The sequence below is a fragment of the Zonotrichia albicollis genome, chromosome 10 (assembly GCF_047830755.1).
Source record: "Zonotrichia albicollis isolate bZonAlb1 chromosome 10, bZonAlb1.hap1, whole genome shotgun sequence".
NCBI lineage: Eukaryota > Metazoa > Chordata > Aves > Passeriformes > Passerellidae > Zonotrichia > Zonotrichia albicollis.
In genome coordinates this window covers 38,812,224-38,830,020 of record NC_133828.1, presented here as the reverse complement: position 1 = coordinate 38,830,020, position 17,797 = coordinate 38,812,224, and the positions used below count along the sequence as shown (strand labels likewise).

General features: G+C 44.4%; 1 long non-coding RNA gene across 1 annotated transcript; it reads left to right on the top strand.

Annotated features, from left to right (window-relative positions):
• Positions 1-5,406: 5,406 nt before the first annotated feature.
• On the top strand, positions 5,407-15,634 carry LOC141730386 (uncharacterized). Its single transcript, XR_012581837.1, has 3 exons — positions 5,407-5,647; positions 7,194-7,355; positions 13,248-15,634. It is a non-coding gene; the product is annotated as an uncharacterized LOC141730386 (long non-coding RNA).
• Positions 15,635-17,797: the final 2,163 nt, after the last annotated feature.

Genomic DNA, 17,797 nt, shown 5'->3' with positions numbered 1-17,797 from the left:
GAGCAGAGCCACCTCAGGGGTGAGGTTCCTTTGGCTCTGGGCAGGTGACACCGCTGGTGACAAGTGTCCCTCACTGCCAGGAGCAGATGAATCCAGCAAGGGAAGCTGCTCCATTGCACTGCACCCCAGCCAAATGCCAGTCTTAGGGTTTTTGTTTAAATACCAAATAAGTTCCTGTGGCTGACAGTGTGCTCACAGGGATGACCCCAAACTGGCTCAAACAGGGGGATGTGAGCACTTTATCTAAATAAACTTGCAAGTATTGACCAAACCAAATCCAGTCTGCCCAGCAGTCTCATTAATTGTATTCACTAAGTGGATTTTAAATCAGAATCATCAGATCAACAAAAAAAGGATGAGGCTCTCACTTTTCAACAGCACAAACAGTATTAAACTCTATCAGCTCTCCCTGTTGGGATGAAATTATCTGATCTTGTGCTTTTCCTTTATTTTTATTTTTATTTTTATATTTTAAATCCATGTGTGTCATTTCATTGAACTTGCACCCACTATTTTGTGAACCCTTCTCAAACCAGTACTAAATGTAGAGACTGACTTCCAACTGGCTTAGGAGGATTTGGACAGCACTGGCACAGCTCAGATTTGAAGTTCAGGACTAAAATACTTTAAGCCCTGTGTCAGATGTATTTTGAGTAGGGCTCAGTACTGTATCACTTAACCTCTTCACTTAGGCAGGCATAAATCCTCTTTTTTGACTTTTATGGGCCCAAACTGTCATAAATAATGTTGACCAAAGGGGACATTTGTTCTGCATGCACTAATGGGTGATAAAGGAGGTAGGGAGAGTGAGCTCTGAGTAGTGCTGTGCCCAAACCAGAGAGAAGAGACTTTTAACCTGCTCTTAGACATGAAAGCCTTTCCCTTGCATACACTGGACTCAATCCCTTGGCCTGCAGATGAGGAGGAGAGTGTTCAGTGGGACTTTGATATGTGGCTAAAGGAAAACAAAAAGAGAAAGGGGAAAAGGGGAACCCAAGGCCTGTTTAGCACTGCCTGGCCCTCCTGTGCTCAGCAGTGATCATTCCCAATGGAGTTTGTGCTTCAACATCTCTGGATCTCTTGCAGCCTCTGTTTAATTCAGTTCCTAGGGTTTAAGTTGGATCCCTTTTCTGTAAATAGGAATGAACTGTCAGTCTTAGTCGGTCACAGACATCTTTTCATTAAAAATCCCTTCCTTAAGATTTTTTCTTCCTGAGAAGCTGAGAGGCCTCAGGAACAAAATGTAATCATTGATTATCTACTGCTGTGGAATGCAAAAGGTGCATCTGTGATTGGTCTCATGTGCTTGTGTGTAATTAATGGCCAATCACAGCAGAACTGACTCGGACAGAGAGTCTGACGTAGCTGCCTTTGTTATCATTCTTTCCTTTTCTATTCTTAGTCTAGCCTTCTGAGATGAAGCCTTTTTCTTCTATTCTTTTTAGTGTAGTTTTAATATAATGTATATCATAAAATAATAAATCAAGCCTTCTGAACAGATCCTTGTCTCTTCCGTCACCTGAAAACCCCTGTGAACACCGTGACATTAGTCTCTTGTCCTGTAGAAAAATTAATTGAGTTTCACTCCTCACTTCTGCCAGAGCACACGGATATAACACCTCTACCAAAATTTTTGTGTGTTTTGGCACTTTCTAGTAGGGTGCCTAAGTGTGCCTAAGCACAAATAACTGGTTTTGGTGGAGTAACTCGAGTCAGGGGCATTGTGGAGGAGCTGGGGCACTGCTCTGCTGTGCTGTCCTCCTTCAGGTTTGGTTTTTAGTGGCTGTGACAATGACAAAATGACAATTTCCCTCCAGTTCAGGCTTTGCCTCTTGCTCCTGCAGGTAAGCTGCTTTTTGAGCTCACAGCTGAAGTGCTGGGGGGCTCCCTGCCCTGCGTTTGAGGAGGATTCCTATCTCTTAACAGGTGTAAAAGCTTAGCATTAGAGCAGTTAGTGCTGTGGTGGAAGGAATTTGAAATGTTTTTGCTCTTCAGCTCTTGGGGAGCTGTGAGGAGGGAGCCCCAGCTGGGTAAGCAGTTTGGGCAGTGGTGTGCATCTGGTGACACATCCATGGGCATGGCCTCCAAAAGGCTGAGAGTAAAACAAAGGAATAGGAAGAAACCCAGAGAGCTGCTCAAACAGATTTGTTGTGGTTTTCATTTGGGGTTCCTGGGATGTCGCCTTGATTTTTTAAGTTTTTCTAAGCCTTCTGATGTTGACATTCTTGTAACAAACTTTCTCACACACTTTATGTAAATAGCTCATTGTTTTGCATTCTTTTATGGAGGAGGAGAAATTTGATGGACTGTTGGCTTGTCCAGTGTCATTTGAGAGGTGGCACTGTCACTCCAATCCACTGTCATCTCCAATCCACTGTCATCTCCAATCCACTGTCACTTTTGGAAAAATATAAACATTGGACTCAGCAATTAAAAAGTCCCCTTTACCTTAAAAAGAGCAGCGTGTCCACATGGTGTTGTGTCCTATAGTAACTGGGATAGGAAAGAAAAATGGAATTGGATTTCCAAGGAAGGCAGAGGGCAAGGGAAGCCAAGGAGGCCTGGGAGGATCTGCTCTGGTGTTATAGGGGACGCTGGAGGCAGGGCAGGTGGAGACACAAAAGGGCTGCTTCTCCTTCAGGCTGAACAGCCCTGACTCAGGATTTGGTACTTGGAAGGGAAGACTCCTTCTAGGTGGGTGTTATGTTGTGGATCAGAAAACTCAGGCTGATCTCAGAGGAGAAGAAAACATCTTTGTCAAGGGAAGGACTTGCTAGAGTGGCTTCTGGCAATGCTTCTGAACTCAAGCAGTGAACACCTTGGCACAGGTGATGACTTGCTGCTCCTCAAGGCATGGACTGGATAATCTTGGGGCTCTTTTTCAGCCCCAGTGATTCAAAGATTCTGTGACAGCATTTACCAAACGCCTTGAAAAGACTGCCTGAAACAGCAGGGACTCGGGGAAGGAAAACAAACAATGGCAACTGTGAGGCAAACAAGGGAAGAACAAGCACAGACTGATCTGGACAAGGAATTCGAGCTGGCTCTGGGATGGGATGGGATGGTGTGTGAGCAAACAACTGCCCAGAATGTGCTGGGCTCTGTTACAGCCTGAGAGAGGGAGACAGCTCTTCTTTCCAAACTGAGACCCTGTTTGGCTGGGAATGCCCTCTGCCTCCCAACTTTGGTGGGCAGATGGCATTGGAAGCTTGATGGTCACAAATACTCCATAGTCATGGGCCCTTCAGGTTGCCAATGAGCTGTCAGGCAGTGGGAAGGGAGCACAAAGTCAATTAGCAGAAAATGAAAGGGCACATCTGTTGTACCTGGAGGGGCTTGGATTTCGGAGCTGCTGTGTCCTGCTCTGGCGAGGAAGCTCTCTGGATGGATGAACAGTACAGGTTTTAAATTTTAAAGTCTCATTTCTACAGATGCACAAAGGCACCAGATCTGGGCTTGAAAGCATCATCTACTTTGCAAGCTTGGAATGTAAACAAGGGGTTTCAACTTCCAGTGTTTTCAGAGGAGGTGGGCAGATAGTGACAGCACAAGGGGCAATGGTTTTAAAGTGCCAGGAGGCAGAGTCAGAGCAGATGTTAGGTGTGGGGGTATCAGTTGTGGGTTTCTCTGGGTCTGGATTGAAGGCACTTGAGACAGTAATTTATGTTCAGACTCAGGTGTTTATTATTTCTTATCAGTAAAACAGTCTCACAACCATGAGTTTGGCATCAGAAGGCACAAAATGGCTAACTATGTGTTGTTACGAGGTCTTTTAAGATTAAACTATCTAATTAAGAATTGACACCTAGATTATTTCCCCTTTTAACCCAATAACTGATCATAAAGAGCTGCAGTGAGGACTTTTCTGCCCAATTACAAAATGTCACCCAAACCCATGAAGAAGAAGAAGGAAGAAGCAGCATGAAGAAGCAGCCCAGGATGACACCCTGTGCCCTCCATCTTGCTTCCATCCACAACACACTAAAAATCCCAAAACCTCAATTTCTCACCAAGTGATACACCTACACTACTCTCTACAATCTATTTCACATTTTTGTGGATTCCAGTCTATCTTGAAGTCTGGGAAGCTTTCTCCATGAATGAGGGACAAAGTCAGTGCTGCCCTGGGGGTCAGGGCACCCCAGAGCAGACAGAGAAATATTCCCGGTGCTCTGGGTTTCCACAGTTAGGAAGGAATTGTTCCTGTGAGGATGCTGAGACCCTGGCACAGGGTGCCCAGAGAAGCTGCCTCTGGATCCTTGGGCAACCTGGCAGTGCCCAAGGCCAGGCTGGATGAGGCTTGGAGCAACCTGGGATAGTGGGAGGTGTCCCTGCCCATACCAGGGCTTGGAACAAGATGAGCTTTAAAATCCCATCCAATTTAAAGCATTCTGGGATTCTACAGGCACAAGCTCTGGGAAATGCTGAGCTGGGATGGAGCATGGCTGGAAAGCCCAGGCTGCTGCAGGCTGCCGAGCGTGCTGACAGCCCCGCCTGAGCTGCTTTGTGGCTGGGCTTGGTTAAACCCGGGCGCTCATTCCCCGCAGCTCTGCCCGGGATTTGTTTGCAAATGTAGACACTCAATGGTGAAACAAGGTATGCCAGCCCTTGCCAGCCTGGGGGAGCAGCCAGAGCTGAGCCCTCAGCACGCTCAAAACCTAACTGAGAGCTGGGGAGCGCTTGGCTGATGGAGCCTGTGAGCTTGGCAGGGGAGGAAGGGGTTGTGTTCCCTGCCACGTCAAAGATTGTGACCTAATTGTGAAAAATGTGTATTTTATGACTGGCTTTTGACAAATATTAAAATAAATATTATATATGTTATTTTAGAAGGTTATGTTGTATTCATTTTATTAAGTAGTGTGTGTTAAATATAGTTTTAGGTTATAACATAAGGTTAAAATAGAAAATATGCTATTTAGGATAGTTTTTCCTAAAGAAAGGACTCACACCAGATAGCAGCCACAGGACACCTAAATCTTTAAGAGAAAGAGAATTTATTGCTCCATTATCAGGAGAAACGAACTTCTTCCTGCCTCACTCAGCCCTGAAAACGCTGTCAGGATTCAGAGGAAGAAGCTGACACTGCCCAGACAGAATCCTGTGTTTGAATGGAATTTATGCATCATGTATGAGGTGTATGAATATACAACAGGCTGTTGCTTTTAAGGGTTAATCCTCTGTTAACGTGGGTCCTTTTCCGGGCTTATTTTGCCCAGAAAAGGTACTCGGAACATCCTTAACTCTTTGTTCTTATTGTCTCGTATTGTCCTAATCCAAATTGTCCAAATTATTATTACTCTAATTTTATTGCTATTTTTATAACTGTTTTATTATCATTAAACTTTTAAAATTTGACAAAACAAGTGATTGGCATTTTTCCCATTGCTCTCCTTGGTGTCAGGTTCTGCTGCAGGGACACAGAGCAGTCCTGGAGATCCCAAAGTCTCTTCTGCAGCTTGGAAAGGAAATGGAGAATGTTTGTTTCCTGCATTCCCGGGCTGTGTTGCTGCTGCAGTGTCCCAGCACCATCCCAGCAATGTGTGAGGTGACTGAGAAATATCTGCCTCATGCTGTTTGCCTTGTCATCCTCTTCCCAGGAATGAGTGAGTGCTGAGCAGTGGCCTTGCTTCAAATGTGCACAGCCTTGGTATGATATTCTTTCAGATCTTTAAATCCCAGGGAACCGGGTATTGTTGTTTTCATTATTTGGCTTTCTGCTTTTTTTTTGGTTTTTTTTTTTTTTTTTTCCTTTTATCTGCATCCCTCTTACTCCTCTGCGGCCTACTGGACCTTCAGGGCCCTGAAAGATAAGTGAAAAAAATGATATATTTCTGTATATTTAGATTTTGTCAAAACCACTTTTAGGTAACTTTTTACTAAGGTGTCTTATTTAGCTATCTTTACATTAAAATCAAAACTAAATTTAAGAGAAGCTCAGCAGCCACAAAGTATTAAATAAATAATTTTAAATTGACTGATAATCAAAATAAAGCATAATGATTAACATTATCAAGGATCAGTAGTCCAGGATTAAACTCTGTTTGAAATATTTAAAGCAATTATGCACTAAATCTTCGAGACTGGAGTCAGAAACCTTATTTTCATTTTTATGTCTCATTTCCTTCAAGCTTTCTGCCTTTGTTAGAGTTTTACTTTGTTTTAAACAGGCTCAGCCTAGGACAGTAAGAAGAATCACATGAAAATGTAGAAAGAGCTCAGAAAGTTAGTAAAAATGGTGTCCTTGCTCACTATATATTTCCAAACTGTCAGATGTCAATTTACCTCAGCCTTATGTTAAAGCCAAGAGGGACACAGAAATGGATATTCACCCAAAGCTGCTCAGCAGCTGCACGTTAAAAAGTGATGCTGTTTGAAGCAGGACAGGTTTGTGGCCACTGACACCAGAATTTAATTTGGCTTCGGTTTGGTCTACAGTGCAGAGGAGTATTCAATGTGTAATTAAAGAGCTCTTACGATTAAACTGGAGGTGAAGGAGTCCCCTTGAAGTGGGCTCTGCTTCTCTGCAGTGCTTGAAAGCCCTTCCTTTGTTGCCTGCTGCCAAAGTTTGAGAAGCTTCATGCTGAACCTGTTGGGGGCATTCCTATGCCAGGATGGGAAGTCAGGGAGGAAAATCCCTGCTAGGCTGGCAGCTGATCCAGCCAAGAGGGGCACTGCTCCAGGGATTTAGCTGGATTGCTGCACCAGAGGGCTGGAGGTGGAGAGACACTGAGAGTCCAAGAGGTTCATGCAGATGGGCTGGAGACACTCCTGGGACACCCCTTTGTCCTGACTCAGGCCAGGACTGTCCTGGTGTGGTATTTTCAGGGTCCCCCAGATGAAGGGAGGAAGGATGAATCTGACTCCATGTTCTTAGAAGGCTAATTTATTATTCTATTCTATTCTATTCTATTCTATTCTATTCTATTCTATTCTATTCTATTCTATTCTATTCTATTCTATTCTACTATACTAAAGAATACTGAAAGGATACAGACAGAAGGCTAAAAGATAATAATTAAAAACTCAGTCCAACACAGCTGGCTGTGATTGGTCATTAAGTTAAAACAATTCACATGAAACCAATGAAACAATGACCTGAACCTCTGTTTTGTATAAACAATCTCCAACCACATTCCAAAGCAGCAAACACAGGAGAAGCAAATGAGATAATATTGTTTTCTTTTTTCTCTGAGGCTTTTCACCTTCCCAGGAGAGAAAGCTTGGGCAAAGAAGATTTTTCCAGAAAATATGAATGATGGCAGTCCTGGTTGGAGTAGAGATGCTGCTCTGTGAGTGGAGGTCCCAGGTGGGGCTGCTCAGGGCACTAAATGCTCATTCTTTTCTGGTTTCTCCAGGTAAGGAAGGGATTGTTGGTTCCTGCTGCTGTTCAGTTCAGTGCTGGATCCCTGGAAGTTTCCCAGACCAGGCTGGACAGGGATTGGGGCACCCTGGATAGGGAAAGGTGTCCCTGCCCATGACAGGGGGTGGAATGGGATGAGCTTTAAAGTCCCTTCCAACCCAAACCATTCTGGGACTCTCTGATGTTGTGCTTAGCACCAGGAGCTAATGGAAAAGAGGAGGAAGGGGGGATGTGCAGGTAAAACTTATTTTCATAGGGACATTGTGGTGGTGTTTGCAGGGTCCTCAGGATGAGATGAGAATCTTGACTCCATGTTTCAGAAAGTTGATTTATTATTTTATGATATTATAGTAAAAGAAAATGATATATTAAAACTATACCAAAGAAAGAGACGGGAGGGGAGGGGAGGGGAGGGGAGGGAAGGGAAAGGAAGGGAAAGGAAAGGAAAGGAAAGGAAAGGAAAGGAAAGGAAAGGAAAGGAAAGGAAAGGAAAGGAAAGGAAAGGAAAGGAAAGGAAAGGAAAGGAAAGGAAAGGAAAGGAAAGGAAAGGAAAGGAAAGGAAATCTTCTGATTGCTTAGAGTCTCGATACAGCTGGTCTTGTGATTGGTCATTAATTAAAAACAACTACATGAGACCAATCAAAGATGCACCTGCCACATTCTACAGCAGCAGATAATCATTGTTTACATTTTGTTTCTGAGGCTTCTCAAGATAAAAAGCCTAGCAAAAGGATTTTTCAGAAAGTATGGCTGTGACAGGACATTAAACCTTGCATCATAAAAATCCACACATTTCCACATTGCTTCTTTGGCACCTGAGAAGAATAGAGGCAGAATTACCTGCTGCACATCCCTCTAGCTGTGCTAATAAACATCTCCCCTGACCTCGGGTGCAAGCCACATTCTTCTGTGAGAATGTTTGCTGTAAACAATGTACTTGTTATCGGGGAAGTTAAAAAGAGCCTTGTTGGATACTGAAGGGAAGGAGCACTTGCCAAAAGATAAACACCCAGCCGTGCCTGCTTCCCATTCCTAGGCTGAGGGAAAATCACTGCAGCACCAAACATCAGCTGCACGGACAGCAACGTGGGAATTACTTGAGATGTAGGGGCTGTGTGTGGTTCTTCCTCTGCCTTTTTTAAGGCTTGGTTGGTATGCTGTCCACAGCAACCCAGGGCATCTTGCAGAATTCCAAATCCTTAGTTAAATGCAGCTGCACTCTGTGAGAACTTCTTTTTCTGGCAGTTAAAAAAAAAGGGGAGGGGTGGGAGAAGGGAGAAGAGATGGTCCAAAAAAAAAAAAAAGCAGAGATAGAAAGGATTCTGATAAAAGGGAATGGCTTATTAAAGGGATTCAGGAGGAGGGAGAGTAAGAAGAGATTTTCTCATGGGACGTTTTGTATGGAGTACCTGGGGGAGAGAACTGCCCCAGGGCTGGGAGGTTGAATCTGTTAAGTTTTTTCTTTAATTTGGGAAAACAGGATTTGCTATAATGCCTGGATCAGTATTAGACACTGGACAGTAGCAGAGAGACCTGTGTGGGGCAGAAAATCTGCCTGTAGCTCACTCTGCAGGAAATGGCACATCTCTGCATCTCAGTCTCAAAACTGAAGGCTGGACCACATTCATGGTCTCACACCATGGGATGGTATGCCCCTTTCAGTGCAGAGGAATCACCTGGTGTCTGTTGGTTTTTAATTTTCAGATTTTTTGGTGGATAATTTCATCATTTCAGGTTTTTACTCAAGATTCCTCCACCAGCAGCATGTGTGGGGTTCTGCCTCCTGCTTGCTAATGTCTGCTTAAATATTTTCCACTTGCATGAAAAGGCAGCCTAGCAAATTAGAAGCATTTCGTAGGCATTATGCTGCTGTTAATTATGTAGGAGCCCAGACACTATTCACAACAGTAATAGGAAAACTACCAAAGCAAATGCAGCAGCCTGAAATGCCAAATTAAGGTCTCAGCTCTTGAATGCAGCTCAATTTGCAAGTGGCTGCTGTACACAGTCAGTGTGGGGGTCCCTGCTTCCCTGAGTGGTTCCCAAGTTCTATCCAGTGCAGGATGGGGTTAGAGCTGTGCTTGCAGGTGGGTTCAAACCTGAGCTGGGAGCCAGGGGAGCCCCCAGGCTCTGCACTGAGCTTTGGTGGAACACTCTGTTCTCCCCTGGGGGAAGGAGAGCTGCTCCTGCTGCTGCAGGCCTGCGCAGAGCTGGGTGACACTGCTGGCAGTGTGGCTCTGGTGGTGGCAATTGTCCAGCTCATTGTCACAGACGCATTTTATGAAAAATCCCTTCCCTGGGATTTTTCCTCCTGAGAAGCTGAGAGGCCTCAGGGACAAAATGTAAACAATGGTTATCTGCTGCTGTGGAATGCAACAGGTGGATCTGTGATTGGTCTCATGTGGTTGTTTATAATTAATGGCCAGTCACAGTCAGCAGGCTCAGACTGTCTTGGTCAGTCACTTTGTTATTCATTATTTTTCTATTCTTAGCTAGACTTCAGATGAAACCCTTTCTTCTATTCTTTTAGTATAGTTTTAATGTAATATATATCATAAAATAATAAATCAAGCCTTCTGGAACATGGAGTCAGATCCTCGTCTCTTCCCTCATTCTGGGACCCCTGTGAACACCATCACAGCTCATGGCTTCATCCTGTTCCAGGTTCCTGGGGCAGCTCCTGGTCAGCCCAACAGCTTTTAATTCTAGGTGAGGTCTCAGTGAGTGCTTGCTGTTTTCTGTCAAGGTTGGTTATGTAAGGGAGCCACTTTTACAGTTCTCACTGCACACAGTCATGGCACCGGTCAGTTTTATTTTCTTTGCTGTTGTAGGCTCTGTTTTCATTTCATGGCTGAGGTCCATGGCAGAGAGAATTGCCTGGGCAGACAGTCGTGGGATAAATTCATCTTCACTACAGAAGGTGGGATTTCTTAACATGAGAGCTCTGCAGTGATATTTACATCAGATTTAGATTTATATTAGGAATAATTTATTGACTGTGAGGGTGGGAAGGCCCTGGCACAGGTTGCCCAGGGAAGCTGTGACTATCCCATCCCTGGAAGAGTTCAAGAATGTTTGCTGTAGCTGGATTGACACAAAACTCTGGTGCCTTGTTGTCAGTGATTGAGGAATTGCTTTCCTTGTTTGCCACATGGTAGTTTTCCTGCTGGCAGCCTGGATTAGGGGTGGGAAATTCAGCCAGCAGTGCCAGGAACTTGTTTGAGTCCAGGTGCTTTGGGTAACCTTGCCAGTGCCAAAGTGGACTGCAAATTCAGCAGGTCCTGGCTTGAGTCTTGTCATTCTTTTACTGGGCACCCCCAGACAGGATCAGTCACCCAGCATCTGACTAGGCAGGCATTCCAAGAGCAAACTCCTTTCCATATTAAGTCTGCTTTGACCTCTTTCTTTTTATCCTGTAGCTTCTGAGCTTGAAAAGCATGCACTCGGATAATATTGTCCTTAGGTACCCTGTTTTAGTGGGATACCTTTGTGGATAACTATATATTCGTCTTTGCAGCAGTAATACAAAAAATATGCACTTGGATGGGGGGGGAAAACACCCCTCTACTTTCAATTTTGATCAGACTTACTGGATCTTTTCCAGTAAAGATTCTTCAGGCACTAGGAAAATATTCCTGCTCTTCTTCTAGGACTGAAATTGCCACAGGACAGAAATGACTGTCATTAATATTGTATGCGTATTTTGCCAGAGGATGGCAGTGTGGAAGGGTTTGGATTGCTCTGGGAATGCCTTTGTATCAGCTGGGGAAGGAAAATGCCATCTGCTTTCACAGGCCAGTCAGCTCATGCACCCAGACAGCTCCACCTGCAGCCAGATCAGAAAAACAAGGTTGAGGGCTGGTGGGTTAAATGGGTTTAAGCTTAAACATTGCCAAACCAACAGTGCTGTCGTTAAAGGGAGAATAATCCATTGACGAAATCAGTTATTTGTTAAAATACAAAGTTTGTGTGGGAAGGGGAGAGTTAAATATATGTATACCAGAACTGGAACTAGAGCACTTAAGTAACACTATTCCAAAAAAGTTCAGCTAGCAATCTGTGGGCCTCTTGGGCTAATTCATAAGAAAGTAATAATGCAAAGTATGTGGGGTTTTCCCTATTTGTGTGTTCCATCAGCTTGTGTTGGTGCAGCCTTTAGAACATTTGTCAAAATATTCATTGCCTGCTTCTCCTTTCAGCTTGCAGAGGTGGCATATATCTAGGCAGGAGACTGAAGTACGTGCTCAACCTCCTTATTACCAAACCAGTGGGTTTATTCTGTCTGCAAGGCATTGATCCAGTGCTTACACACAATTCCATGTGCAGTTCAGACAAATCCAGTTCCCAAGGTGTTGAGTTTGTGAGGGCCCCAGGACGAGGTGAAGAGATGAGAATAGGACTCCATGTTCTCAGAAGGCTGATTTATATTATATTACATTATATTATATTAATTATATTATATTATATTATATTATATTATATTATATTATATTATATTATATATCATATCATATCATATCATATCATATCATATCATATCATATCATTTATATTGAAAGAGAAGGATACATCACAAGGCTTAACAAGAATGAAATAATAAAAACCCATGACTGACTCCTCAGAGTCTGACACAGCTGGCTGTGATTGGTCATTTAATTAATAACAATTCACATGGAACCAATCAAACATTCACCTGTTGGTAAACAATGTCCAAGACACATTCCAAAGCAGTAAAATGGGAAGAAGCAGATGAGATAATATTGTTTTTTCTCTGAGGCTTCTCATCTTCCCAGGAGAAGAGATCCTGGTGAAAGGATTTTTCAGAAAATGTGACAGTGACACCAAGGAGCTGTCCTGCAGCCTGATGTTGGAGCTCCAGATGTTGGCCTGTCCCCTGTCCTCTGCTCTTACATGGTCCCAGGGGGAATTTGGATCCACAGGGTGTTCCCAGAGCTGGGTTTGTGTCCAGCTGCCCCAGTTCTGTTGGCTTTGGGATGGCAAATAGCAAGTGACCCTTTGGACCATGAGCCAAGGTGTTTGCAGGGTGGTGACGCCTGCACAGGAGTGTCTGGGTGCTGGGCAGTGCACAGGTGAACATCTCAGTGAACATCTCAGCAGGAAGCTGCTGCCCTCACCTGTGCCTCTGGGAGCTGGCAGGGTTTGGTGTGTGAGAAATGGGGCCAAATCTGCATCCAGCTGAATCCCAGTGAGAGGAACCTTGTGGCTCTCCAAAGAGCCAGGAGTATCAGGAAAAGGAGGCAGGGGGAGACCAAAAGCCGCTAGAGGGACTGTACAATAAAATTAAAGCTTGAGGGGCTCAGAAGTGCTTAACAGGGGCTTCCTAGTGCTGACAGCCAGGTGAAACCTCTTTCCTGTCCTTTGGAAGCCTCACTGCCTTGAAGGTTTTCTCCAGTAGTGCTGTGCCTGTGAACTGTCTGTTGAAACTTGTGAGCACTTGAGGCTGGTCAGTACAGCTGCCAGTGTCCATCCACTGGGACAGCAACAAAACACCTCCAACACCACCAGAACCACAGCCAGGGCCGGGCTTTGCCATTGGAAACCTCCCCAGGGCCCTGAGGATGCAGCAGCAGAGCTGGGTGCTGCTGGAAGGGTCTGTGGAAACCCAAGTGAGGGGATGGAGCAGGATCCATGCAGGGCTCCAGACAGGAGCAGCAGGAACTGGGGCTGCAGGCAAGGCTGCAGATGGGTCCAGGGGTCACCCACCTGCCTTCCAGCTCAGGAACTTCCAGATCAGGACTGGGTGCCAGGCATGGAGCTGAACAGGACTCTCTGGATGAAGGTGATATTTTAAATTTTAAGTTTTCCTGTTCTGTTTCAGTGAGCAGCTTTTAGCTGTATATTAAGTGTTACTGGGATCTTTTCACAGGATGGTGAAGACAAAACAATCCTACTCTAGCTGGAGACTCAAGGACAAGCTCTTCAGGTCCAAAGTATAAACAACGTGAGAAGAGGAGGGCAGGCAAGCAAGCAAGGAGAATGAAACTTCATCATTTGAAGCTGTTAATTGGCTCCTATATGAAAATGGACTAAAGCTTGTAAAAATGAGAGATCTCATGACCAAGCCCTCTTTTGCTTCCATCTTGGAGCCATCTGGGCAGAGCCATGGTACTGCCAGGGTGTGGCCTTTGAATACACTTCAATAAATCTCCACTTTATTGCTCTTAACCCCATCCAGCCTCTGTTCCAGCTCCTCAAAGCATCAGCAGGACTGCAGGAGAGGCTGCTCAGGGCAGTGAGAGGCTGTTGGTGCCATCAGGGTGCTGGTTCTTGTGGCTCTGCACTCACCCAGCCTCCTGCCTCCAGCTCCATCTTCATCTCCTATCTCCATGTGCTGATACTGTTGGGACATTTGCTGTTCCTCACTGTCACAGACAACTTCTATAAAAAATCCTTTCCTTAGGATTTTTTCCTCCTGAGAAGCTGAGAGGCCTCAAGAACAAAATGTAAACATTGATTGTCTGCTGCTGTGGAATGCAACAGGTGGATCTGAGATTGGTCTCATGTGGTTGTTTGTAATTAATGGCCAATCACAGCCCAGCTGGCTCAGACAGAGAGTCCAAGACAGAGTCTTTGTTATCATTCCTTCTTATTCTGTTCTTAGCTTTGCTAGCTTTCTAATGAAATCCTTTCTTCTATTCTTTTAGTATAGTTTTAATGTAATATATATCATAAAATAATAAATCAAGCCATCTGAAACATGGAGTCAGATCCTCATCTCTTCCCTCATCCAAGAACCCCTGTGAACACCGTCACACCTCACCCTTGTGAGAATGGGGAATGTTTCACAGGTAAACATTGAACAGGCCATGCATCCCTGTTTCTGACATTCCACAGTCAAGCAGTGCTCCCAGCCCCACTTGGAAAAGCAAGGACAAATTCAACAGCAGGTTTTCTGTGGCTTACACAGGTCAGCATCCAAATTTAGTGAAGCAGGAAGGTGGGTCTGAGCTTAGCTGTGTTCTGACAGTCCTGAGGGCAAAGCTTCTGAGCTGAAGATGCTGTTGAGTTGTTTATTTGCAATGGCTGAAGAGAAGTTCTGCAGAAATAAATCCAGATTTACCAAGGGAATTGTACAGTGTAATTTGGCATTTGTCAGCTGAATCCTGGGCCAAAGTCACTTCCTTGGCTTCCTTCTCACCGAATCCTTAGCTGGTCACTTCTTATCATTGGATTAAGCAGCTAGAATGCACAAAGTAGAGCTGGGACCAAATTCCAGCCTGACAGTGCTTGACAGAAGCCTCTTCTCACACACACTGGCCATTCCCTGTGCATCTTCTGCCGAGTTTGTTGTGCTGGGACTTGTGACACTTTCCATGTGATACACTGCACAGCTCCATGCCTGCAGAGGAGACACCTCAGGCTTCTCAGAACTCAGCTGGGCTTTGTACTCATGAATAAAATATCTCCTTCCTTGGTTTGCTTAGAGGTTTTGTGTGCTGAGGCATGAGTGGTGACAGGAAACCAGGAAGCTGTTCTGTGAAATGAAAATAGGGTTTATTTATGTGGCTGTCAAATGTTTGGTGTCCACACTGGGCTGAAATGATCCACCCCTTGTAGCAGAAAATCTCTGTTGCACACGGGGCTGTGCCAGCTGTGGGATGAAATCCTGTTGCCTTATAGAAGTCAAGCTGCAGGGGTTGAGTTTTCTGCTGTCTCTGGAGTTCTTTTCCATCCTTTCTTACCTCTGTTCTCCTCCTGGAAAACACACAGAAGCCCCTGGGATATTATAGCCAGGCAGGGGTGAGAAGCTTCTTGCATGGCTGGGATATTGCCACTCCCCACTAAGAAAAACACCTTCACTGCAGGCAGAATTAATTGTGTTTAATTGTGGGGCAGCTTTCCATGGTGCAGTTACTCAGTGGTAACTAAATAGGACCAATTAATTACCAGTAGGTAATTAAGGAGGACCAATGCCTACCTCAGCTTCACTAAAGCCTTTGGTGCTGTGTCCCACACCATCCTGACAGAGGGGCTGGCAAAGGGCAGCTCAGGGAAGTTGTCGCAGACATCTTTCATGGAAAATCCTTTCCTTAGGATTTTTCCTCCTGAGAAGCTGAGAGGCCTCAGGAACAAAATGCAAAACAATGATTATCTGCTGCCGTGGAATGCAACAGGTGCATCTGGGATTGGTCTCATGTGGTTGTTTCTAATTAATGGCCAATCACAGCCCAACTGGCTTGGACTCTCTGTCCGAGACACAAACCTTTGTTATCACTTTCTGATTCTATTCGTAGCTTAGCCAGCCTTCTGATGAAACCTTTTGTTCTATTCTTTTAGTATAGTTTTAATGTAATATATATCATAAAATAATAAATCAAACCTTCTGAAACATGGAGTCAACATTCAACTCTTCCCTCACCCTAAGACCCCTGTGAACACTGTCACAGGAGGTGGCCAGTGGGGCAAACTGAAACCTGGACAAATGACCAGAGGGTTCTGAACAGGGACACAAAGCACAGGAGGTGCTGCTAAGGTACCCAGGGGATTGATTATATTGATTGTCATTAATTGCCTGCCTCATGGGACACAGCACATCCTCCGTTTTCACTGATACTTTACAGTTCTTGCTCTGATGTTTATTTTAATGCTGAAATAAACATCAACAAAAACTGTTCCCATGGGGTAATAGCTTCATTAAATGCTTCATTATAATGCATATAATTCCCTGCTAGAATTGCATTATATTTAAAAGTTAGAGAACTAAAGCATAGAAACAACCTGAATATGGGATTAACATCTAATATTATACCATCAAAATTACTGTTAAATTAATATATCAATCCAGCAAGAGTCTTTTGTTGTATTTACACATTTGAGAAAACTTTCACTGTGTTGAATAATACATTAAGAGTTTAAAGCAGCTCAAATGAAAATAAATCCAAATTACAATTAGCTTACAGTGCTCCCCTCTGGATTCTCCTCTTACTTGTGGGACATCTAGTGGCAGAAAGGAGACTGGATCTTGACAGACAAAATTCTATATAAAAATGTGATTCCTGCTTTTAAAAAGGACACTAAAACGTTTTTCTTTGCTATAGTTGGAGGCTGAAAGAATTGTGTGGGTTTTTAGTATTGATATTTAAAAGCAGGTTTGGCTTTTAGTCACAAAAGCAGTTTGTGTGGGAGCAGCAGGGACAAACTGCAACTTGCTTTCCTTAGTGCTGCTCCGTTGGGAAATAGCTTCAAGAAAAGTTTTCCCTGATCAAGACTGATCCCTGTTCCTGCTCCCCTCTCTCTGTTCCAGCTTCCCTGAGTCTCATTTATGACACCCCAACTGCTCCTTCCAGAAGCTGTTTATACATTTTATTTCCCCTTGATGGTTTTTTGCTGGTACATCCCACTGTTGTACTGTACTGTACAGGTGTGGGGGTCTCCAGCAGACACAGCAGAACTCTGAATTCGGAAATACAGCTGAGTAGTGAGGGGAGGGCAGGAAAAAAAGAAGTGTTGTACTCAAACCTTGCTATACCTGCAGGATATTCAATGTAGTCTGCTAGAAATATTTTGGAGGAAGAAGCTCAGGCTTTTCATGGGTATGGCCTGGGATGGAACAGCTCCCTTTTCCCTTTTGTGTTCCTCCTTCCAGGCCAGGGAGAGGTGCAGCACAGGCCAAATAATGGATGCAAGAGGAGCTTTCTAAAAGGCAGCAGCCCTGGGCTCAGGGTGGCAGTGAGCTTTCACAGCAAGAGCTTTCCTGGGTGTTGTTGTGCTGTCCCACTCCACTGGCTCTACAAGAACAATTGTGCAAACACTGGAATGTTCTTCCTTTTTCTCTTTTATTTTTTTCCCTGAACTTTCCTCTCTTCTTGGCAAAGCCCATGCAAACATTCTTTCTTGATGGAGCTGGAAGAACTAACGAGAACTTCTGTAACAGCCTTGGGTATTTCACAGCAGAATCAGATCAGCTAGACTATGTACCTGCCTTTAAATCTCTTGCTTTAATGGTGTGGGGTTTATCACTTTCTAGTACTTGGCCTGTTTGAGGGATTTTTTTGGTTTTTTTCCCATTATGATCTGTAGCCTTAAGGGCACAGAGTCCACTCAGAAAGCAAATTGATACTCCTCTGACCCTCAGTTTTGGGAATTATGTAGCAGGGCCCTAATGGAAAGATTAGCTGAAATTTCTGAGCTCTCTCAGTACATTTCTGCACTGAGAGCCTGAAGAAGGTCATGGCTCAGCCCCTGCAATCAGCCAGGTAACACCTGGGCTCTGAGATGCTGGGTGACATCTTCAGAGAGGGTGGGACACCTGGGAACCAGCAATGCCCTCTTGTGACAAACCCCACAAACTTCACCCTTGTTCCATGTCCCCCTCAGCAGAATGGGGAACTAAATAAAGATGCCAAATATTTTCATTTTTTGGGTTGAGCATGGTGCTACATGATGTGAGCTATCCCTTTGGTCAGCTGTGCTTGT